Source organism: Antechinus flavipes, chromosome 1, assembly GCF_016432865.1.
Source record: "Antechinus flavipes isolate AdamAnt ecotype Samford, QLD, Australia chromosome 1, AdamAnt_v2, whole genome shotgun sequence".
NCBI lineage: Eukaryota > Metazoa > Chordata > Mammalia > Dasyuromorphia > Dasyuridae > Antechinus > Antechinus flavipes.
In genome coordinates, this window is record NC_067398.1 from 359,384,738 (window position 1) to 359,410,262 (window position 25,525).

The 25,525-nt window shown below is 38.8% G+C and overlaps 1 protein-coding gene and 1 long non-coding RNA gene across 5 annotated transcripts in view; one reads left to right on the top strand and one right to left on the bottom strand.

The window, feature by feature from the left end:
• Nucleotides 1-1,179: 1,179 nt before the first annotated feature.
• Nucleotides 1,180-3,875, bottom strand: LOC127543512 (uncharacterized). The gene is made up of 2 exons (XR_007949247.1): nt 3,550-3,875; nt 1,180-1,578 (listed from the first exon to the last, which is right to left on the bottom strand). It is a non-coding gene; the product is annotated as an uncharacterized LOC127543512 (long non-coding RNA).
• Nucleotides 3,876-11,439: 7,564 nt separating this feature from the next.
• The window catches only part of DYM (dymeclin), a 590,636-nt gene continuing 576,550 nt past the window's right edge, over nt 11,440-25,525 (top strand). For 2 of the 4 annotated variants that reach the window (XM_051969635.1, XM_051969636.1), the window contains exon 1: nt 11,443-11,689. The gene's annotated coding sequence lies outside the window, so the exon portion shown is untranslated. Of the gene's footprint in view, nt 11,690-25,525 lie in introns of all 4 variants that reach the window. The other 2 variants (XM_051969633.1, XM_051969632.1) reach the window with 2 other exon arrangements.

Here is a 25,525-nt window from a genome sequence, read left to right on the forward strand (position 1 = left end):
TGCCACTTCCTTTTCTCTTGAGTAGCATGTATAATTAATATAATTATATTTTAAATGTTAAAGGGAAACAAGCAGATATTTGAAAAGCACTCTATGAGTGATCATAGATGTATCATTTTAATGGAGAGATTCCCCACATTCCCCACATGGAACAGGGGATTACCCACTTTATGACTATAACAAACAAGTGGATTTATGTCATATCCAAATGTCAATCTAGGTCAGGGTAAGGGAAAGCTCAGGGATCCTTCCTAACAAAAGGCCACAAGCTGATCTTTTTCAGGTTACAAAATTGTGGCTCTTACTTGTGGGGAGTGTTATCACCCTTCTAGATAGGTGACTACCCCCTTCCTGGGCTTGGGATACTTTTGCCTTGATGTAATAGAACTGTATCTCCCTGATCTTTGTGAAAGGCGGGCTACCTGGCCTGGGGAAATTTCTAAAAATGATCCCCACCCTCCAACCTGGTTCCCAGGGGAATCTCCCACTTTTTAATTGATCTGGAAATCACTTTGGTCTGGAAAACAATCATCATTTGGAAATTAGCCCCTAATTGCTCTCTAGCCCAAATCATAGAAGGCTAAAAAAACCCCCCCAAAAACAAACAAACAAAAAAAAAAAAAAACAAGATTCTGTACTCAAACTTTTGCTATCTTCCTAATCAAGAAGCAGCCCACTGAGGGAAAGAGTTTTTCAGTGAAAAACCCATTTTGCCAAAAACCTCACTTGCAGATCGGGGCTGTGAATTCTTTCTCAAAAACCTGTGACACCAGTCTGGGGACTCATCTCTGTTAGAGTATCTCTCACCCCTCAACAGCCTCAAGGGCTTATTGCTATTAGGTCTAGAGATATGTGTCTGTATGCATATTAGTTTACATACATAGATATATGCATAGACTATTGTGTGGGAGTATATCTATATATATGAGTTTGCATATATGTACAGTATATATTAATATATTTCTTATGCGTATAGGTTATCCTATTTATAGAAACTTGTTCTTGCCTAGGTGTATGATTTTAATATGCCTCCCCCCATTTGAGACTTTCAAATGAAATCAGTGCTTGTTCTTCCTTCCCTTGCGCTTCTGCTATACTAAAGTGAGGATGTTTCTGTTGCTCTTCTCTAGAGACTGCCTCATATCTGTTCATGATAACATCAACCAAAGCAAATAAGGATTTAGATGTTTCTCAATTTTCTTTTATTTAAAAGGGAATACAGCAAAAGTTTGAAAGGACAACAGCAAATAAATCATTTTTGTATTCAAATTAACTATAAAGGACATATGAAAGAAGATGCCGTCTACATCCAGAGAAAGAATTGACAAATAAATATAATGATTTTACATACACACGCACATATACATATATGTGTGTGTCTAATGGTAGCCATCTCTAGGATGGGAGAGGAGTGAAGAAAAAATAAAAAAATTTATGAATGGGAGTGATTGAAGTATTTCTCAGTATTGAGTCACATGATCCTTGTTGCCAGAAGTGGGACCTTGAGGAGGTCATTTGATCTCTGGAGGGATGAACTTTGAATCTGGAGATACAGGAAGTCGCAGGAAATGATGTGACCTGTGAGAGGCAGACAACATTGGTGACCATTGGTCAAGGATGGTTCCGTCCTTTTAGTCTATCCAATGAGAAGGCTCAGGTCTTTTGCTTTTAAACCCTGGACAAGCTGGAAGCTGGCTAGGTCCCAGGGGCACATGGCAGAAGTTGGGATGCCTCCCAGGTGTGTCTGGGCCTCTCCCTGCAGGGATTAAATAAATGCTTTCTCTTTGTACCTGAAGATGTCTCTGATTAGTTAATTGGGAAGGGAGTCTTGCACCCCACCTGACCCCCACAATTACATGATAACTTTATTATATATATTTTAAGGAATAGTAAGCTGTTTATAATAGATTTGTAGTTTCATGTACAAGCATATTTTTCTTTATTATCCTGTTATAGAAATGCTTGTTTTAGTCCATAAATTAAAAATAAAATAAAAAATTAAAAAATAGAATAGTGAACAATTGGGGTGGGAGAAGAGAATATGGAATGGATAATACTTTGGATAGGAAGAAGCCAATAACTTTGCAGGCTCAAAATCAGCTTCTCCTCATTTAACTCCTTTTCTTTCTAGGAACGGAGGAGATAGAACTTGAATGAATTTGCAGCTAATGAGGTGTAGCTCCCTCACCTGGATAGGAAACAGGGTCATAAAGACTCTACTACTTCCTGGCTTGCCTTTTCAGGTGAACTGCTTGCTTTCCATCTCTTGCTGGGCTCATCCTCTGAGGCAGCAAGGGGCTACGTTATTTGTTTTCCACCTTCCCCAAAAGTTTCCCCTGTTCCACAGCTCATGATCCATCTATGCCAGTGGTTCTCAAACTTTTGTTTTCAGTATCTTCATGTTGTTTAAAAACTATCGAGGATCTGTTCAAAGAGTTTTTGTTCACATGGGTTATATTTATAGCTATTTACTATATTAGAAATAAAAAATAATTTTGAATTTGTAGACCCTCTGAAAGTGTTTCAGAGACCCCAACAATTCTTTGGACTACACTTTGAAGACTACTGATCTATGCTAATACAAGGCAACTTCTGGAACCTCCTGGTATCAACTAAATCTTCCATCTATTGTATGGAGAATTTCTGGCATAAAAAGGAACAATTTACTTTTTTACTTCATGTCTTCCATCTCTTGCTGTTCCTGTCCATTGAGGGAAGAAGAAGAGGAGAGTTAGTGGGAATGGGATTTCTTTCTCATACTGTATAGATTTAACCTTGATCTTTTGCTGTATCCTTTTCTTATTTAATCTTCACTCTTTGGAGGGAAGAGGAGTAGTAAATCATATATACATATACATATGCATTCTATATATAAACTATCTGATCATGCCTTATGCTGTATTTACCTCCAGCCTGATCTCCAACTTTCGTTGGAAAGGGAGCGTCCTTCACTCACTGATGAACATTCTAGATATACTCTTCATAGTCCAGTGATTCTGAACACTTGTAGACCAACTTTCAAATCCTATTCCCCAGCTCCCATCATCTAACTCTTTATTCCCATCCTTCTCAACCTTCCCACCTTAATATTACCTAGCCTATTTACTGTATTGTGTGCATTACTTTTTCCATAGCAACAAATTTCCTTTCCTCCTTAATCTTTTAATTTTTTCTACCATTCTACTCATCTACCAGCTGTTACTGAAATGGGGATTCTCTCAGATGACAGTCTCCCTGGCTATCCTTTCTATTACTATCTGCACCTTTACTCATTTTTCCTTACAGGCTGAGTTAGGGGACTTGAAATACTCTCTGTCCCCCACTGATATTTCTCATTTCTCCCCTACCTCCATCAATCAGTTACCTCTTTTCCTCTGAGAGTCATACTATTCATATTTACAATTCAATTAAATCCCAGTTTACTCTCCTCCTTAATGAGTTCAGTACCTGGTTCACAATTTTTCTCTCTTTCCTAAATCCTGTCCTTATACTAGGAGACTTCAACATATATATTGCCTCTCTCTCAAATTCTCTAGCTACTTAACTTACTTCCCATGAGCTGCTTCGAGCTGGCAAGGGTCGTAGAGATATCCTTAGTTCATTTGGGGTTCGTGCCAGGAGGGGAGGTGTGAGGTCCCAAAAACAGCACCAGAGCATCTGATTGTGTCCTGTGTCCCAATCAGTCCCAGTCAGGAGGGCAGTTAAAAATTCACAGCTTGAAGCCTAGAGAAAACAGATCTCAGGAGCAGATTAAAAGTGGGGTGTCCTTCAGGGTTGAGATGGTGACATCTGAGAATGGGGCCTTTTGCAGAAAATGCATCAAGTCCCATCTCCGGGCTGCCTTTAAGAATGCGGAAGGCCCATCTAACAATACAGAATGCCCCCACTGCCCACAGAGCTCCCCAACTGAAGGTAGTTAAGGACTTAATTGCTGGCTGGGGTATTAGAATGCTAATCAAAGAAAAATAGCTGCTGTGGGAAAAGCAGGAGAGAAAATACTAGGAGCAAAAAGTCCTAGTCTTTAGTCACCGTGTAGCCTAGAGTTTAAGGTGTCATTGAGAATCACCATTGAATAAACCGCCCTTTCTTTCCGATTTCCAGGAAAGCTAAATTCTCGTGGGGTGGAGTCAGGGAGCTAGGAGGTGAGATTAAGGTGTGCCGGACTCAGAGAATCAGGTCAGGTAGGAGATTTAATGGCTGTCCCAGAGTTAATTTTGAGGCCTCTTCAATCAAAAAGGCCCTTTCAATCAAAAGCAGCTACTGCTCTAAGACAGGATGGCAAACACACAGCTGCTGTGAGGCAGGGTCTGGAGGATGGGCGTGGTCCTGCCGGCGAGGGCTGCAGATCATTATAAGAATGCAGTTAAGCTTCTCCAAGTCTGTTAACTTTAACTAAAAGTTTGTGCTTCAAAAAAAAAAAAAAATTCCTTTGGAAGTCTGAGAAAGAGAGTTGGGTCTCACCATAAAATCACCAAACTGGCTTAGGCAGAGGGGAGATCTCAAGACAGCTGCTGAGCACCCCCTCCCCCCTGCCATCCCCACATCTCTTGGGGGAGGAGTGGGAGAGACCAGCCGGCCAGAGCAAGAGTGAAGAAGCCCCACCCATCTTATTGGCTACCAGGTGTTCCCGCTGGTGGAGCAAGGGGGAACTTGATCAAGCCCCAAATTTCTGCCAGAAGGCAGGACATTGGGGGGGGGGAGGAGAGACAGCTCAACCCCTGTACCCAGCAGCCACCAGGTGTTCGCTGTCATGCTGGAAAGGCAGTCCCTCCAGTGTTCCTCCTGCTCGAACTCAGGACAGGGACTGGGGAGTCTCCTTGGACAGTTTCCGTGACACCTACAGCATGAGCCTTCTGGGGTTCCCGGCCTAAGTCTGGGAAGTATTTGCATTATAAGGTACCTCTGCCCTGAGTGTCTTTCCCAGGAGGTAGAAATTGTTCTGAGGAGAAGATAAGAGCTGGGAGTGTCAGGTTTTTAGTTCAGGTGAAAGAGAGTTAAAGAGCCAACAGCTGTTTGTCACAGCAGAGTGGGAGAAACATGAAGGCTAAAAATTGGACCCCTGAAAAAGTTGGGTGGGATCTCCAGAGTACCTAGGTTTCTCCTTAGGCAGGGAGAGGATCGGCTTTGAAAAGGCACTTCCTCTCAGAATGTCTTGGCCAGCCACTTCTGAGGGCAGAGATCAAAATCAGTCCCAGCATTTGAGAGAAAAAAGGCGCTTTAGGAATGTATTGAGATTCAAAGGCTTCTGCTGTTACAAACAGCTGTTGGCTCCTTAACTCTATCTCTCTCACCTGGACTAAAACCTGAGACCCTCAGGGGTCATTTTTTCTTCTCCTTGGGGCAACTTCTGCCTCCTAGGAAAAACACTCAGAGCAGAGGTGCCTCTTTATTGCAAATCCCTCCCACACTGAGGCTGGGAACCCCAGAGGTCGTGCTGTAGGTGTCACGGAAACTGTCCAAGGAGACTCCCCAGTCCCTGTCCTGAGCTCGAGCAGGAGGAGCGCTGGAGGGACTGCCTTTCCAGCATGACAGCGAACACCTGGTGGTTGCTGGGTACCAGGGTTGAGCTGCCTTCCCCCCTCCCCATCTCCCCTTCTCCTCCAGCAGAAATTTGGGGCTTGATCAAGTTCCCCCTTGTTCCACCAGCGGGAACACCTAGTAGGTGGGGAGGGAGTCTGAGTTTTTTCAGCTAATCTAAACAGCGTTTTAGGCTTTTAAATTTTGGGTTTTTTCTCAATCCAAATATCTGTGCTTTTTAAAGAGACAGACTAAAGGTGAATCTTTTTGGATAGAGGAAATAAACTGTCCTATTCTTGCCACAGGCCCCAAGTCCCAAGCTTTCCCAACTCTATAGCTTTTTCGTTCTCTATAGGCATCCCTAAGAGAGAGAAAGATGTGATAAAAGCTCTCCTCAGTAAAACAGCTCAACTGTGCCCTGGGGAGTTTGAGCTATATCCTCCCCATCTCCCATAGAAAGGGTGGGGTGGTGGGCTTACCTCAGTCAGAAAAAAACCCGTGAACGGGCCACCAAATGGGAAGTCAGCCTTCACTAGAAAGACTGAATTCTTTGGTTTTTGCCTCATTTTTTTCTGGGAAAAAAAAGCTTAAGTATTCTTGATTCTATAGCTCCTCATCCTTCTCTAGAGAAGGAGAGGGACAAAATGCTCCCTGAGCAAGGGAGAATTGTCTGGCAATTCAAAGTTTGAGTGTCCTAGTTGTAGAGTAGACAACAAGTCTAGAGAGAGAGAGACCACAGGAATCCCTATAAAGGAATTCTGCTGGAGGCTGGGGCTCCTGATAATTCATAGTTTGAGTGTCCAGCTAGAGAACAGGCAACAAAAAGAAAGGCTTTTTTTTTTTTTTTTAACTTTGTCCAGATTTTGGGGTTCTGTTCGGTCAGGGAACCAAATGAGGAGGTTAGCCTCCTCTCGATTCCCGGTGGTCAGGGAACCAACAATGATGAGGTTAGTGTCCCTGGTGGTCAGCAGGAATTTACCAACCCGAAAAGTTAGAATGGTAAAAGAAGTTTATTATTGTCATTGGGAAGTCAGCCTTTGCTGTGCATGAATAGAAAGACTGAATTCCTTGGTGGCAAGGTCCTGGCAGAGAAGTAGTTTCTAGCAGAGAAATCCTGACAGAGAGGTATAAAGGAAATAGGTGAGGAAGATGAAGAGAGGGTAATGCTGAAAGAGAATATCATTTCAACGGGCAGAGGGTTGCTGCTGCTACTACAGAAAGAGAGATTCCTTGGCATAGCATGGCATGGCATGTTAGGTCCTTTGCAAGGACTGAGTCCCAAGTTGTCTCATTTTATGGCTAGAAGCTGGAGACAGTTCTCAATGCTGGACTAGGTACAGCCTGGGCTGGAATCAGAATAGAAAATCTTGGAATCTTCACCTCAATAGGGAGCTTAATCAGTAGTGAATGTTGTCAATGGGGGTCATGCCCGTCTCTCAGGATAACAGAATGAAGCTGTTTATCCTGTTTCCCTTGGGCGAGGTCTTTTACAGAGGCTAGAATTCAAGGAGACTTTCTCCTTGAAGGAATTTGAGAGTTTTGGGGTCCCCCCTTCACTTTTAGGTTCCCCTCATCACTCCTTGTATTCCACTGCAGCCATATACAATGATGATCATACACTTGATCATGCTATCACTCACAAATGTATCAGCTCTATGTTCAAGAATTCCAAAATTTCCTTATCTAATCATAATGTTGACTTTTCACTTCTCCTTTTTCCCTTACAAAATTCTACTCTTCATGGACACCTTGGCTTCTAATACCTTGAGCTCCTCAATTCTCTCCCAAGCCACCTTCCCTTGTATTAGCTACGCTCTCTTTCCCCCATCTTGGTGATCCATTTTAACTATATTCTGTCCTCTCTTAAATTAGTAGCTAAAACTAAGACAGCTTTAGATTGTTTTCATCATTCACCATCTTTCCTGAACAAAGATAGAGGAAATAATGTTGCTGTTTTGATTATGTCACCTACAAATTTATAATACACAACAAAAGTCCTAAACGTACATATTTTAATAAATAAATTTAAAAAAGAATGATGATACTGAGAACCAAGGCATTCAGAGATTTCAAAAGCATGACAAAATTGCATCAACTAAGTTTTTCAAGTTTGTTTAGAGCAAACGTTACTCATAAATGTCACACATATATTTCATACACTTATTTTCTTTTTTCTTTTTCTTTTTGCTGAGGCAATTGGGGTTAAGTGACTTGCCCAGGCTCACACAGTTAGGAAGTATTAAGTGTCTGAGATCAGATTTGAACTCAGGTCCTCCTGAATTCAGGGCTGATCCACTGCACCACCTAGCTGCCCCCATATACTTACTTTCTTCCCAATAAAAGACCTTTGATTAACATCTAAAATGTCTAGGTTTATCATAGTTGAGATGAAACTGGAATAAACATTGGTATCATTTTTAGCAAACTTCTCCTCAAATGTTATGAGTGTTGCAAGTTTATCCAACCAACCAAAATAAAAATTAAAATGACATAGCACATATCAGCTGAGAGAATGGGAGGAGGAGAAACTCTAGGAGATTTGAGGAGGGATGAAAAGATTAGGAAGAATATAACATTACATATGTAACAGGAAAGCAAACTGGTAGCACATTAAACAAAAGCTAGCTGAATATAAAGTGATGAATGTCTATTGCATAGTAAATAAACTGAAAATCATTTCTAAGTTTTACTGCTGATCTTTGATTAAAAGTTGTCTCACTCTTACATTCTAGCTTCTGACCCTATCATTCCACTGAAATGGTTGTCTCCAAAGTTACCAATGAAAAACCCAAGAGACAGACTTTTTGAGTAATTATTAATCAATATATTAATCAGACTAGCAAATAATGAATTGATCAGTAGTTTCTCTCTATAACCAAAGATAAAAGACCCTGAACATCATTGAATACTTAAATAGCTTTGGAAAAATGGATGCCTCTGACAGAGATCAACCCTAATTGGTGAACAATCAATGAGAAAGTGAACATATTAATGAGGAGATGGGTCAAGAGTTTTCAGCTCCTCCTTCTGAGAATTTGAGGTGACCATGAAATTTAAATATTTGTTGATGTTGACTCTGAGTGTAAAGAGGATGTTTTCATTCCTGCCTCTAGAATCCAACAGAATGCTTTGCTTACAGGTGGCACAAAGATAGGGGTGTGTGTGAGTGTGAGTGTGTGTGTGTGTGTGTGTGTGTGTGTGCGCGCACGTGTGCATACTACATCCAATTGAAAGGATCTTTGTAAAGAAAGAAATTGCCCCTTTGTCTCACTAAGGTGATCTATAAAAGATGCTTAGCACTGATGTTTGTCAACTCAGGATGGAGCAAAATCATGAAGTAGGCTGAACTTGTTTCAAGGACATACATCTTGTTATTCAACTTCCCAGGAAAGCAATTTGCTTCCTAATTCTGCATATTGTCATGACTATTCTTGAAGGTCTTCCTTTCAGGGGTCCTATTCATCCCAATTCCAGAGTCTTTAATCCCAATTATTCAGGGTCCTATTGGATAATTGGTTATATTATTTTATTAAATAATTATAATTAAGATGTTATGTGTGATAATAGCTTCATGTGTTACACCTCCTCAGGACTTCCTGCCCCTAGTATCTCTTACTCCTCTGATTATAGGGAGTGGAAAACGGACATCAGATAACCTCTCTTGGGTCTTCTATTTAAGGTGGGGACCCAAGGCAACAACCTCATCAATTCCTATCTGGCAGCTGGACTTTATCATACTCGCTTAAGAAAAACTTTCCTCTCCCTTTTCACCCCAGCTTTTCATTTTTTAATGTGTTATCTTTCCCTCTATTTGATTAGGAATTGCTAGAGGACAGGGACTGTCTTTTGCATTTCTCTGTATCCCTAGAATTTAACACAATGCCTGTCATACAGTAGGAACTTAAAGTTAATAAAAATAAAAATGGTAATAAAATTTTTAAAAGGAGTTAATAAATAAAAAGACTGATGTTTCTCTTAGCCTTAGGCAATGCAGTTGCATATTGATTAGGGATTTATATGCTTTAAGCCTGGGAAAGGGCTAATAAGAATTTCAGTCTTAGCATGTGGGAAGTGGAAGCTTGGGGGTTGTCTGTGTGATACTTTGGTATTTTGGTTATCTTCAAATTGCTCCTAGCAAATAACTATTCTAGTTCTAGCTCTGATAGGAACTTCCTGTGTAAACTGGGTACTTTGGTCTTCATTTAAACTAGATAATCTGTAAACTTCCTTCTAGTGTGCTACAAGACTCTGAATCCATTAGAAGAGATGGAATAATAGGAAAGGGGGTTGTTACAGATTTTAGGGAAGTCTTCCAGTTCAATCCCCTCATGTTTCAGATGAAGAAACTAAGTGACTATGAATTGACTTCCCAATTACAATTCTCACTGGCAAAACTGAGATCCCAAATCACATTCTCCCAGTCCAGTATTTTTTTGTTCCAGAGGGCATAAGTAGAAACGATATATGGAATTTTAAAAGAAGGGACAAATTTTAACTCAATATAATCAAGAGTTAAGATAGATAATACTTCTCCACATTGGAATGGATTTGCTTTTTAATAGAGAACTACCTGTCATTGAATGAATTCAGGCAGAGAACGTATGACCGTCCTGAACTATGTATATATTTCTACATAGGATGACAGGATGGATTTTCCAATTATATCTCAGATTTCCAGATTCGATGGCAGTGCAGAATCTGTAGATAGATCACTATGCAGAGAAGGAGGAATTATGACTAAGCAGTAGTTGGAAAAGGTGCTGAATTTGGAGTTAGAGACTGAGCTCAAAACTCTGATCTACTTTTTGGGAAATTTGGAAAATGATAATGATGAGGTTTAAGTTTTGGGGTTCCCTTTAGTAAGGGAACCAAATGATAAGGTCTAGATTTAGGGAACCAAAATGAGATTAGGGTTTCTGGTGGTCAGGGAGTTAAATGATTTTTCTACATAACAGAATATGTAACTGTCTTGTTTGCTTTCCCTTGGGTGGGGTCCCTCACTGAGGCAGAGTTGAAGATTTTCTCCTTCAAGGATTTTTAGAGTTTCAGGGTCCCTTCTTCAGTAATAATAATGATAGCTGAAATTTATATAGTACTTTAAGATTTGCAAGCACTTTACATATATGATCTTATTTGATTCTCACAGTAATTCTTTGAAGTAGACACTACTCCCTCATTTCATAGATGAGGAAATAGGTTAGAAGAGAGCTCCCCTGTGGAATTTAAAAATATTTTAAAATATCTAGCATTTATTTTTTCTTTCCCCCATTCTTACAAAATGTGTGATTCACCTGCACATTAAATCTATCACCTGTCTGTCATAAAGTGGCTAGCTTTTCTCATCATTTGAGGTGACATTTGAATCTAAATCATATTCCCTCCAGATTCAGTACTCTTTCCACTCTCCTGAAGACCCTTGATTAGGAAATTCACTTAGCCTTTCTGGGTTCCCTTTTCTTCAGTTGTAAAGTGAGAAACTGGGTCCAGTCTGGCTTTTAAAGGATCTTGCTCTCAGGGGCATACCGGAGTCAGCTCCTACCGACTTCAGCTCCTTACAGTTCCTAGGCATTCATAATACGGAAATCGGCAAACGCTACAAATAGGGGCTCTGTTGATTGTCTAACTTAAGAAAGGGATGGAGAAACTGAAAAGTGTGTCGCAAGTAAGTCACCCGCCCAGAACCGGATGATAAACATTAACGGCACGCAGCTGTTTGTTCCTGGCCATCTGTGATCCTGGGATCCTATGACAGGTGCCATGCACACGTGGGTATCTTCCCAAGCGGACTCCATTTCCCAGCATCCTGCAGGGCACAGAAAGCGGAGCTCGGCGCTTAGCCCACGTGACTCCCCAAGCCGTGACTCCCCAAGCCCCGCCTCCCCAATCCTCTCCGGCAGTTTATTCGCGTCGTCACCTCGCTCCGCTCGGCCCGCCCCCTTCCCCACGGAGAGACCAAGACCTAAAGAGAGAGGGACAGGACGGGTGGACGCAGGCAAGCGGGCGGGCTGCGAGAGAGAGCCGGGCTACGTGGAAAGATGGAGGACTGAGCAGGCGCGCGCCTCCTCGGACCGGCGGCGGCGGCGTCGACGGCGTCGGAGGCGTCGGCGGCCTCTCTAACTCAACTACCCTTCTCAGAGCCCGCGGTGCGGCAGACGGGACTCACCCGAGTCAGGTGAGGAGGGAACGCGGCGGCGGTGGCAGAGCTGTCCCTGCCCGCGGAGCCTGCGGGGATCCGGGGACCTGTCATACCGCCAGGGGAGAGGTCCGGGGAACCTCTGCCCAGCGGGGTGCGGGAGCGGGGGGGGAGGGGGAAGAAGCGGGGAGGACTGAGCCCGAGTCCTGAGAAGGCAGATGTGGAGGGGGAGGTGGTCCGGAGGAGGCAGATGTAGGAGGAGGGTGCCGAGGAGACAGATATGGATGGAGGAAGTCCACGAGAAGGCAGATGTGGAGGGAGGAAGGGAGGGATATGGGGAGGGTCTGAAGGTATGATAGAAGTGGCACATGATGGACTGAAAGGACAGAATTTGGCTTCAGGAGTCGTGGATTGAGGAGAGCTATAAGGAAAAAGGATAGGGAACTGAATTAGCGTTTGAGGGACAGTGGTAAGTGGGTGCATTGGGTGGTTTGGAGGCTGCTTCGGATGAGTCGTCAGATGGGGGAGTGGGAGAGTGAAGGAGGAAAGTTACAGGAGAAGAGTAGGTAGGGTGGTTGCTGATACTGATGTGAGTGGAAAAGGTGACAGGAGATTATAACAGTAGGAGAGTGAGAAGTGGAGCTCGGAAAGGCTGATTGAAGGGTGATAAAAGAACGTTCTGAGGTGCTAGAAAATTCAATCTATGAGAGGTTGGGGATTATAAGGAGAAAGGAGGGACAGCTTTTTGGAATTGAAGTGAACTCAAGATGTAGATGGAGAAAATTATGGGTATGGATTGTATTAAGAAGAGGATGAAGTAGTTACCAGGGATATGGAAAGAGGTGCATCAAATGGAATTGAGGGAAACTAAAACAATAATATTAAAGTGCAGTGGGAGATTGAAAAATTGGTGAGGCTATGGCAGTTGATTGGGATACAGAGAATTCATTTAATTGGGCTGGGATAACCTTGGAGAACAGAAAATAAGTTACTAGCAATATTAAAAATAGATGTATTTAATTTGACTTATAGAATGTGCAATCCATTGAGTATTAGGTGAGTAGATGGTATAAATTCTCTTGTTTAACAGAGGAAAATATTTCATCTAGTTATTTCCTAGTCTTTCTAGTTGGTCCTGCTAACCTTATTGTTTCATATTGTTTACCTAGGACTATACATCTGTAAGATAAGGGCAAGAACTTTAGATCCCTTTAGTAGTTGTAGGTGTGAAGGAAAAGCACTGGAGAGAAAGAAAACTGCCACATTGCTACCTTAAATATTGGTTGTTTCTTTTTATATTAATTGATAATGAAGAGCAGGCTAATTGTATATGTTTAATGTCTTTTTCTCCACAATTGGGTCTAGAAAGAAATATTGTAGATGATTTCGTTCAGTCCTGTTTTGTAATGAAAGTGTCATCTATTCATTTTATTAAGAATGAGAATTGCCAAAGCTAGTAAAGGTAGTTTTATTTTGTGAAACATTTTATAAAAAAGGATGAGAAAAACTCATGAATTTACAAATTTTGAATGTATATAGCATTGCTATAGATACATTCTTGAAATTATGATATTGTGATTCCTATCAGTTGGGTTGCCCTACGTCTTTGTGGGAGAATGTTTGGCATGTGTAGCCTGGCTCCCCTATGGAACATGGCATTACTACATAGGTGACCACTTGGGAGGTATGATAGCCTCTATATTAGAGATGAGATAGAAATGATAAGATAACTTGTGTAGTTTAAGTAGGGTGATTGCGATAAGAGACACCAACATTCAAGTCTCCTTAGCTGACCTGAGTTAGCCTAAATGAGGATTGCATTGATCCTGAAAAGCCAAGTAAAAAATGGGCATCAGCTTCTTGGCTTTTTTTGGCAGGGAGAGAATGCACTGACTCCCAAAGGTGAAAAGATCTTTTTTTAAAGAGGAAGTTACTGACTCTCAGAAAGGTGAAGAGACTTGGGCCAAAATCTAATAAATGGTAGAACTAAGACCTAATTCCTTCCTATATAAATGTTAACACCAAATTTACTCTGAACTGTGATTTCCAGAATATAGCCCTCATAGTTTACCTCTTCTTTTTTAAGATAACTAAAACTCAGTACTACCTTTCCTGATCTCTACTTTCTTGTACTGCCTATCTTGTACCCCACTATTTTGTTTGTATTTATAGTTATTCACTTGATATCTGTTCTGTATTCTTTGTACTTGTACTGCATTGCTTAATGTGGTATCTGATATACAGCAGAACTTTAATAAATGCTTGTTAAATGGAAAAAAAGAAAAAGAAAAGAGCCTTAAAAAGTCATCCAGTTCAGTGCTTTGCTTCCTGATAGGACTATATTTTCCGGTTCTCATGTCTGTCTTCCTCTCCAGGAATTTAGTTCCATAGTTTCAGTAGTCAATTCCAATGTTCATCTTCTAATCAGAAAATTTTTTTCCCCTTCAGTTTTGTCTGAATGTTTGTTGCTACTAATTCTTCTTTTATCCAATATCTTTCACTTTTATTCTTTCCACTTTATTCTCCTTGCAATACAGGTGAGTCTGTCACCAGTTTCTTTCTTCTCTAGTCCATCATAAGTAGTGCTATCAGATTAATCTTCCTAAAACATTGGTTTCATTACATGGTTCTCTTGAGGCCAGTGGAGATTTCTGAGCCAACAAAAGTTTCAAAATTTCAATGTGGCTTTCAAGGATGTTTATGATCCAGCCTCTCCCCACCTATCTTTATCTCTTTCTTAACTTATTCTCAATATGAATTTTCTATATAAGCCAGATACTTATCATAGACCTTTCAAGGCACCATCCTCATTTGATAATTGAAGATTTTGCTCATGTTCTTCCTTTTCTATTTTAAAGCAGAGCTGTAAGTATAAATTCTGGCACCTTAGGTAGGAATGGGTTGATTGGGAGAAGAAGCTTTAGGAATTAATCTTGGGGAGTTGCCAAAAGGGCATTGCTGTAGGAAAGAGCAGGGTGAATAGGGGCATGGGAAAGAACTCTCAGAGAGTTCTGGAAGGCCTTTGGATCCCCCATTTCCAGTGTATATTAACCTTTATTTTCATTGTGATAATATGTGGAATTTTTGTGAGCCATTTATGGTAGGGAAGTGGTGATCTGTCACTCAGTCTTGCCCTAGCTAGTACTGTGACCCTCTTCCCTAAGAAGGACATGGAAGGGGGAGAGAATATAGACAGGAGAGAAGGGCAGAGATGATTGTCATCCTTGATCCTTGCACTAATCACAAGGCTATTGAGGCAATGATGTATATTTAATCTTTGTTGGGGGTAGTGATGAAGTTGATGTGGACGCCAGGAATGATAATAGGGGACTAGTAGAAGGCCACCAGGCTTGGGAACCATATGAAAATTGCCTGGAGAGGAGTTGTGTTCTTCTAAATTTTGACACTCAGAGACAGTGCTCTGGTTGTCTTGTCTTAGGTCTGTCTTCCTTTCCTAGAGGTGGGGTACTACTGTGGATAAAGTGCTAGGTCTGTGAACAAGAAGAATGAATTCATATCCAGCCTCAGATAACTTCCTATTTGTGTGATCCTGGGCAAGTCAGTTAACCTTTTTACCCCCTCAATTTCCTGAGCTGTATAATGGGGATAATAAAGCAACTACTTCCCAGGATTGTTGTGAAAATTAAATGAGATGTTTTTAAAATACTTAGTTCAGTCTGATACATAAAGCAGGCACTTAATAAATGTTTATTACCTCCCCCCCCCTTTTCTTCTTTCTCTCACTGTTATTCTTCCCCCTTCAAAAACCTATCCATTATTTCAAAAAGCAGCTTAGTCTTACTTTTTTCCATAAAGCCATCAGATTGCTTCAGACCATGGTGAACAACCCACCCTCTGAACTTATTGTTGGTATATATTTTTTGATCTTTATTTGTATACAATGTCCCAAAAGCCTTGGTGAAATTTTAAGCATTATTTATTAGGACTTATTTAACAAATTTATATTTATTTATAAATAATGTGAATGATTTATAAGCTTACTTAAGCTTTAATAAATAAGGTTTAAAATTTCACTTAGACTTTTGGAATGTTGCTTTTTATACAGCTTTTCATGAGTTCACTGTATGTGTTTTATATTTCCTTTATCTCTTTTCCCCTCCTGCTCAATGCTATATACATAGGGGGCACTAAATAATTTTTTTGCTAACCGAATATATAAAACTCAGTATCATGGTTGGTCCCCTAAATCCTTCCTAATCCTTCCTGGACCTTCCTGACCCTTTTCCCCTCAATCCCAAAGACTTTTTCTGTTGAATCATGCCTATCTCTTGTCCTAAAAAACAAAACAAACAACAAAAAACCACCATTGCGTGAATTGCTATATTATATCATTCTATTAAAAATTTTTTTAAATTTGTCAAGGTCATCTTGAATTTGATTCCTGTCCCCTAAGATGTTAATTATTCCCAATTTTGTGCCACTTAGATACTTGAAGGTATGGTCAATTTCATCCTCTAGATAAAAGAAAGGTATCTGTGTGTGTGTGTGTGTGTGTGTGTGTGTGTGTGTGTGTGTGTATGGGGAGTGTGGCACTTCTTTATATGTATATCTGACTTGACTTTGAAGAACATTAGTCATCACTCTGTGGATATATATTTTTTTTTATTTGTTTGATTTGTGAGATCCAGCTTATGTGCCATTCATTTGTAGATTATAAATGTCATGTTAGACAAAAGAAAAAAAATCTTACTATATTTTTGTATATATGTTTACAAATTGGATTATTTTATTTTCCTTTACAATTGTTGTCTTAAAGTTGATTTGTAACTTCAGAAATTATGCTCATTCCCCTTTAAAAATGATGAAAATTTTTAATTTCTTTTGGTCAGCCACTTTTGAATTTTGAATTGTCATCAGTCATCTCTAGGATATAGTGAATCCAACTAATCATTTTAGATGCTGAATAATGAAGGGTTTTCCTCAGTTTTTGGTAGTTGGTCCATGACTCAAGGAAGTAATGGGTAAAGAAAATAAGAAGTCACATTCTTAAATATGTTCATTCTGTGAACTCACTAGCATCATCACACAGGCATATAGAGATGGAATTGTTCTTCCCAACTTGCATGTAAACACCTGTACCATCCTTTTGAGACTTATTTTTTATTTTATGGATCCCCTTGACCATTTAAATTTCATTTCACCTGGAAAAAATGTTAATGAGAGGTATGGAAGGGAAAATAGCCAACAATATGATTTGTGTAGGAAATAATGCTTGTTGCAATGATATTCTATATTAACAATGTATTTTTTGCACCTTTTTATGTATATGTATTTTTTCCTTATATGTCTTTGATGGAATGGAATTCAACAATTATGTGCTCTTCAAATCTGAAAAAATATTTCCAGTTTTAAGATCTTTTAAAAAATCTTGGATAAATTATTAAGTAAATAGTGGAGAGCACTAAGCTATAGTTACATGCACTTATTAGGTAATAATAATAATAGCTAGTATTTATAAAGTGTTTTCAGGTTTGCAAAGAGCTTCACAAACAACTTATATTAGATACTTTATCAATTTAGATACTTTTTCAATTTAATTAGCAGATTTTAATGAGTATTAAATATAAAACATTTAAGTTCTATGAGGGATTAAAAAAAAGGCTAATTTTTATTCTCTTTTGGAGCTTATAACCTAATTGGAAAGGAAAGACATAAGCATAAAATTATGTAAAAATAAGGCAATTATGTAAAAAAAAAAAAGACAATAATATAATGGCTATACTAAATTTAATTGTTAGGCAAAAAGTGCTAAGGGAGTTAAGAAGAAGAGATCCTAATAGACTAGAACAATCAGGAAAGACTTTGGGTGGAGATAGGACTGAAACTGGCCCTTAAATGAGAAGAAGAATATTTGTAAATAAAATATTTTTAAAATGAAAAAACAAAATCTCTTATCAGCAAAAACAAGTACTTAAAGAAAAATGAAATCATACCTAGAAATAGAAGTCTCTAACCTCTAAAACACTTACTGTTTGTTAAAAATATGTATTAACAGAAGTAGCTTGTTTGATTTTGACTTTTGACCACCTCCTTTTCCTTAATATTGTTTCTTTCTTCTCTTAGCTTCCATATTTTTATTTCCTAGTTCCTCATTTGTCCATTTGACTACTACTTTTATTTTTTCCTTAAAATGTTTTTTGATGTCTTTTTTCTTTATTTTATTTCTTTCCACTTCTACTGTTTGATTCTTCATATTTGACTGAGTTAAAACATTTTATTGGAAACCATATCTAGACAGTATGTAGAAGTCTATTTTTCTATGAAGGTAGATAAATATATGCAGATTTGTATGTAGATATAGTGTTTGATCTTGGTAGTCCTCAGATTTTTCAAGTTGCTCAGTTTGATTTCATTTTAGTGATCTTTTGTATTGTTGTACTACTTTTTTTTAGGCTCCTTTACTATAGTATTGTCAATCTCCTGCCCCTTAACTGTGGTGTCCTCCTAAAGCTTTTTCTACAGTCTTTCTTCTAAGTTGATCTATCTCATATCTGTTCTGTCAATCAGCAATCAAGTGCTGGGGAGACAGCATGCAAATAACCACGAGCATACAAGATACACAAATATACATTGTAAATAGAAAGTGAGAAGACTTTAAGAAGTGGGAGGAAAGGGAATTGGGAAAGACCTCTTCCTGAAGATAAGATTTGAGTTAATCTTGGAGGAGGCCAGAGAAGCCTGTACACAGAGATAGAAGGAGGATCATCCTAAGGGCTTGGGGCATGTGCACTGAAAAGGCCCAGAGTCTTAAGGTGGAGTACCTAATGTGCTGGGAAGAGCAAGTAGGCCACTGTCACTGTGTCTTTCAGGATGGGACTGAGAAGATGAAAGACTAGAAAGGTAGGAAAGTGCCAAGTTGTGAAGGGCTTTAAATGTCAAACACAAACAGAAAATTTTATATTTGATCCGAAAGAGAGGGGGGAAGGGGGAGAAAGAGAGAGAGAGAGAGAGAAGAGAGAGAGAGAGAGAGAGTGTGTGTGTGTGTGTGTGTGTGTGTGTGTGTGTGTGTGTATGTGTATGTGTAGGAGTATGATCATAGCTTTGAAAATTTCATTTCTGTCGAATGGAGTGGAGAATGGATTGTAGCCTGGAAAGACTTGAGGCAGGGAGACTAAGCAATAGGCTTTTGGAGTAATCTAGGTATAAAGTGAGGAAGGTCTGCAGCAAGGTGGTGGCTATGTAAGTGGAGGGAAGAGCATATATAAGGGGAATTTTGTAAAATGGAAACAATAAGGTTTGATAATAGATTACGTCTGTAGGGTAAGTGTGACTAAGAAGTAAAGGATTTCAATGGAATTATGTATCTGTGTCTGAGAAGGTAGTGGAGACCATAATAGTACTAGAAGAAATGGGAAGAGGAGAAGATTTGGGGGAAGAGACAATTCTGTTTTTGGTATGTGATTTTGAACTGCTCATGGGTCTTTCTAGTTTAAGAAGTACAAAAAGCTAGTTAACAGGTAATTCCAGTTTGGAGCTCAGAAGAGAAATTAGAGCCTCTCTAGGCATGGAAATCCCAAATCTCTCAATGTCCAGTTTTAGTTTCTACCCCAAAATTCAGTTCTGTGTTGTTAACTGCCTGTTATGTGTCTATCAATTTCTGGTTATCCTAGTGCCATTTTCCTTCCAAATGTCTAAGCTGATTATCTTTCCTTCTAAACCAAACCCTTGTGAAGACTTACCTAATCTCTTAATGGCACCATTTTCTGTTATGGTCACTTAGATTTGCAATCTCCCTGTCATCACTGTACTTGAAGTTGGAAGAGCAGTCTGGGTTTGAGTCTGTCCTCTAGGATTTTGTTTGTGTGCCTCTAGGTGAAACTTCCCTGAGCCCCAGATTCCTTATCTCTGAAATAGGAGTAATGATGCTAACAATTATGCCCCACATGATTGAGGACCAATAATTTAATGTAGTTAAAGTGCTTTTTAAACATTAAACATCAGCTTTGTTGTTATTTTCATTATCATCCTTATCAAGGCTTTCTCATTTCCCATAAATAATCAGTGATCAATTCTTATTAGTTTTGCCTCCACAGCATTCTTCATATCCATCACTTTTCTATCTTTGCCAATTTGCTTGTGCAGTTTCTCATCTGCCCTCATCTGGGACTGTTACAATAGCCTCCTACTTGGTGTCTGTCTCAAGTCTTTCCCCTTTTCAATCCATTCTATGTATAATTCATGCAAGACAAATAGTCTGATTTTATCATTTGTGTTAGTGTCCTGGATGCATCAGTGTACCAGTGCCTAGCATAATCCTGGTAGATAGTAGGTATTTAATAAATGCTGCTGATTATGTCATTCTCAGCTTGTAATGTTCTCTTCTCTAAAGTATAATGTTCTCTGGGAGCAGGTTTCTTGGAGGGCTTTTGGAGGCAGCCTTAGTTTCAGTTCAGTGTAATAATCACCTCAAATGCAGCCAGGCGTTAAAGTCCAGATCCTTTATTGTCTCCTTCAAAATAGCCCGGTTAACTTTCTTAGAGGCCTATCTCTCTCCTTGGTTCTGAGAGCTCTTGCCGCTAGTTCTTTGTCTCTTCTAGCTTCTGCCTCTAGCTCCCTCGAATCCAAAGCCTCCAGCCAGCACAAAGGTGGAATATGGAATGAATCTGACTCCGCCTCCAAGAGTGGGCTTCTGGGTTTCTGTGTCTTCCTCAGTTCTGCCCGACTGAGTTCTCTGATTTCTGAATCTCCTCGACTAAATCCTGGCTCTGAATCTCTGGAAGTCCCCAGCCAGCACAAAGGTGGAAGTTGGAATGAATCTGACTCCACCTCACAGAAAGTGGGCTTGTGGGAGTGCCTCCTTATATATGCTCTCTTAAAGGTGTGAACTCTAATAAGTACTACTGTGTTTCCCCGGTAATAAGACCTATCCCGAAAATAAGCCCTCCCCTTACTGTGTAAAATTCCTCTAAAATAAGCCCTCCCCCGAAAATAAGCCCTATTGAGATTGCTACTGTAGTGAAGGTGATCCCCTGCGCTACATGCTACATTACGGTACCCTCTATATGCACTGTTCCCCCCGCCCCCCCCCCCCCAGTGAAACGCACTCCGAGCTGCATCCAGTCAGAGCTACAGCAGTGAACACGTCATCCTGTTCTTCCCCAGTGATTTGCTTGCTGGAGCCATTAAGAGCATTAAAATAAGTCCTCCCCTGAAAATAAGCCCTCTGGTGGTTTTTCTGTCCAACAAAATAATAAGACAGTGTCTTATTATCGGGGAACCATGGTAAGTACATAAGCATTGTCTCTATCAATTCCAGTGCCTTAGCACCTTGTTTCAAGTTAAGGCCCATAACATCAGCTCTTCACTTTTCTTCAACCCTTCCTCTCTTCAGTATCCAGTCACTTGCCAAGTCTTGTCAATTTTAACTGCAGAACATCTCTCATATGTAAACCCCTTCTCCCTGTTCAGACTCCCACTATTCTAACATAGGCCGTTATCACGTCTTGCTTTTATTGTGATAGATCCCTGATTGATCTCTCTGCTGTCTGTCTCTTTTCAATCCACTCTCCACATCACAATTATCTTTTTAAAGCATGATTTATGACCATATCATTCTTTAACTTGAGAAATGTTAGTACCTCCTTATTGCCTGCAGGATGAAGTATGAACTCCTTAGCTCAGTATTTATTTAAAGCCTAACATAGTCTGTTTGGTCTACAGTCTCCTTTTCTAGATTAATTTTTCTTTACTTCTATTTATGCCTTCTCTGTGGTATCCAAATCAGCTAAATTGCTACACTTTGCCTTTGCCACACAGGTTGTCTTTGAGGCCTAGAGTTCACTTCTTCTACATTAGAATTTTTAGCTTCCTTCATAGCTTAACTCAGCTAAGTCCTACTAATAAGAAACTTTTCCCAATAAGTTTAGCTGTAAAACCACTTTTCCTCCTCAGGTTATACTGCATTTTAGAATTTGTTTTATACCACTCTATTCTTCAGCAAGTTATAAATTAATTGAGGCCTTCTTTTTATCTTTGCCATTTAGCACAATATCCTACATTGTAGACACTTAATAAATGCTGATTGAATTGAATAAAATTCCCTATTTAAGCATCTTGGATAAAATAAATTCCTCAGATTGTCACTTAAGATTCTCCACAAATTGTGACTTGATTTTTCATTAGTTATCTTAATGTTCTCTGTGCTCTATTAAATTGTCTACTAGGGACCTTTTAGGGTTTACATTCCATTTCCTCTCTCTTCATTTTTGCACAAAATATCCTATGCATCCACATTCTAATTCCTCCTCTTTTGTGCCTTAAAGAATGTCTCAGTCTTACCCAGTTGTTACTTTAGTTTTCCTTCTCAGATTACTTTCGTTTTATTTATCTTATGTATATGAGATGTGGGCAGCTAGGTGCCCAGTAGTTAAGATTGCCAGACTTGAACTCAGAAAGACTTCCCAAGTTGAAATCTGAATAGCATTGTGATCTGGGCAAGTTACTTCATTATTTTTGTCTCAATTTTTTCATCTGTAAAAATAAGCCAGAGAAGGAAATTATAAACCACTCCATTATCTCTATCAAGAAAACCCTAAATGGGGTCATGAAGAGTTTGGACAAGACTAAACAACAATGACATCATGAGATACCAGCCTATGGCATTTCAGCTCTTTGAGGGCAAGGACATTTTTAGGGTTTGTATTTGTGCTTATATCCTCAATGTCTAACATAAACCCTTAAGTATGTAGGCATGGGATAGAAGTTTGGAAAATTGCACTGAATTGCTTCTTTGGGATAGGAAGGAGTAGGATAGGAATAGAGGGAATCAAGAAATAAGAGGGGAAATGAATTGGGTATATTTGGATGATCATAAGTAGTAATTGTTGATGTTGAGTTATTTCAGTCATGTCCAACTCTTTGTGACCCCATTTGGGGTTTTCTTGCCAGAGATACTGGAGGACTTTGCCATTTCCTTTTCCGGGTATTTTAGATGGGAAACCTAAGGCAAACAGGGTTCAGTGACTTGCCCAGGCTCACATCTAGTGAGTATCTGATGTGAAATATCACCAAAAAAAAAAAAAATTTTTTTTTTGAATTTAGGTTTGACTCCAGGATTGGCGCTCTATCTGGTGGTCTTTGTAGTAAGTAGACCAGTTGTTTAGATTGAAGTTGTTGGAGGATGATAGTAGGAGGTAGATTCGAAAGGTCAGATTGTATTAGGCTTTGAATAAAGAAATGGTAAAGAGCCATTGAAGGTTTTGAAGAATAGGGGGAAATTTGGAAGAGAGAGTGTTTTAGAAAGATCAACTATATTGTAGTTCCCAAATGTGAGAGATTAGAGGCCAGAAATGTTATTAGAAGAAGTTGCAGTAACCCAGATATTAGAGTAGGATAATATTAGTGGATATTAAAAGAACAAGTGGCTTAAAGAGACAGTTTGCAGAATGAATCACTTCATTAGATTTGATGATTGACTTTGGGTCAATAGAGAGGGAAGGAAATGTTTTGTTTTTTGGGAGAAAAGATTATGTGTTTTAGAGGTGTTGATTTTGAAGTGAGGAAACAATTCAGTAGCAAGTTGAAGTCATTTATGACTAGATTTAGGGACAGGTCAGGGCTGGAGATATAGTTCTTTAAGTCAGCAAACAGAAGAAATTGTTGAAGACATGAGAGTAGAAATTTTTGGAAGACCAAGTTTTTATTGATTTTATCCTGCCTTTTATTTCATTTTGACTGCTTAGCAGGATAATATGATAGGAAGGCTTCTTTATAATTCACTTGTGAGCAATAAAATAAAGTTTAGAAAAATTAAAATTAAAATGGATTTCAATCTTAGGCTTTCAAGGTAAGTTCTGTAGTTATCTCTGAGGTTTGCTAAGTGGTTAGAAATGCTTAGAAGATGCTAATATATGAAGAAAAATGCTAGTAGCTAAGTCAAATTTTACAAAGACAAGAGTGGAATGTCTTTCTTTGCAAACAAATCAATTTCTGGCTTCCTCTGCTGGAGGAGATATTCAAATTAAGTACTTTGAGGACAGAAGATTGCAAAAGTGGAATTAACATTTCCATTTTAGCATTAAAAAGCCCCAAATTTCCTTAAAGGATTCTTTTGAAAGTTGGGAGATCTTGTCAGTTTGATATAGTCATATGATGAAGTAAACTTTTTAACACATTATTTTTGGATTAGTTTTAATCCAGCTTAAGTTGAACCTTACAGAAAAAGGAATGGATCAATAAAAATCACTCTATCCTTGTTAATACTGTTAGACTTTAAGTGAAGGGATAATAATAATTTTTCTAATATGTAGAAATAAGTAGATATAGCTTTGGAGACTTCCATTTTTTAATCTATTTTATATTCTTGATCTACCTTATGTTGCTGTTCAAAAAAAGTTTCAGAGTGATGCTGAATTGAACAGTTATTTCCATTCCCCATTTCCTCTGTGGTCTACTCTAGTAGCTGGGAAAGTGAAACTTAAAAGTTTGACTAGGACAATCTGTCAAAGTTGTTTTTTGGTGCTGTTGTTCCTTGAAGCATCATAATTATTCCAGAGGAGAAAAAAATGGGAAAGAAAACAAAATGCAAGCAAACAACAGAAAGAGTGAAAATGCTATGTTGTGATTCCATACTCAGTTCCCACAGTCCTCTCTCTGGGTGCAAATGGCTCTCTTCATCACAAGATCATTGAAACTGGCCTGAATCATCTCATTGTTGAAGAGAGCCACGTCTATCAGAATTGATCATCATTTGTTGCCATGTATAATGGTTCTGCTCATTTTACTTAGCATCAGTTCATGTAAGTTCTCTCCAGAACACTCTGAAATCAATGGATCATATTTTCGAAGAAATCATATCCTATTTGAGGATTATGATATTAGTGAATATCTACTCAGTGAATCTATCCCTTTCTAATTTTTTAGTCTTAACCATTACTCCCCTTCATACACTCTCACTGGTTTTTGTGATTGTTGCATCCTCAACTCTTCTCTAAAACTATATATCCAGTCAGTAACTTGATTTTTTTTTCTTTTGCTTTCTTTTTTCTGAGGCAATTGAGGTTGTGACAATTAGTAAAGGCATTCTCTTATTAGATAATTAATGAAGTATCTGAGGCCTGATTTAAATTCAGGTCCTCTTGACTCCAGGGCTGGCTCTATCTACTGTGCCATCTAGTTGCCCTTTAATTTTTTTCATTTTTCTTTCTCTGTAATTCTCTTATTTATTGCTCTTCTTTTCATCCTTTTTTTATTGCTTTTATTTATTTTTTTGTATTGTTATTTTTTTATTATAGCTTTTTATTTACAAGATATATGCATAAGTAATCTTTCAGCATTGACAATTGCAAAACCTTTTGTTCCAATTTTTCCCTTCCTTCCCCTCCCCTCCTCCCCCAGATGTCAGGTTGACCAATATATTCCATCTATCTTAGTACAAATCCTTATCTCTTTTCATCTGTATTTTCACTATAATCTTTTTTTTTTTTAATTAAATTTTTATTGTTGTCTTCTGTTTCTTACTTTGTTACAGTTATCCCTTGTATATCTCCCAATAAGCCATCCTATGAAATCACTAGTATTTTTTTGGAGGAGAAAAAAATAATCACAATAGATTGAAACATTGAAAAAATCTGAAAATATGTGCAGTGGATAACACCTATGGACACTGTGAAGGAGTGGGTTGTGAGATGTGTCCTCTCATTTTTTTATTTGGATCCGGCTTGCTTCATTTTTTTTTTTTTTGCATTCACTTTTGAATTTTTTTGGTCTATAGTGGTTCTTTCAGTTTACATTGTTGGAGTTAGTATGTATATTGCTTTCTTTGCTCTGCTTATTTCACTGTATATCAGTTTATATAGATTTTTCCATGCTTCTCTGTATTTATAATACTTACCTTTGCTTAAATACAATATTCTT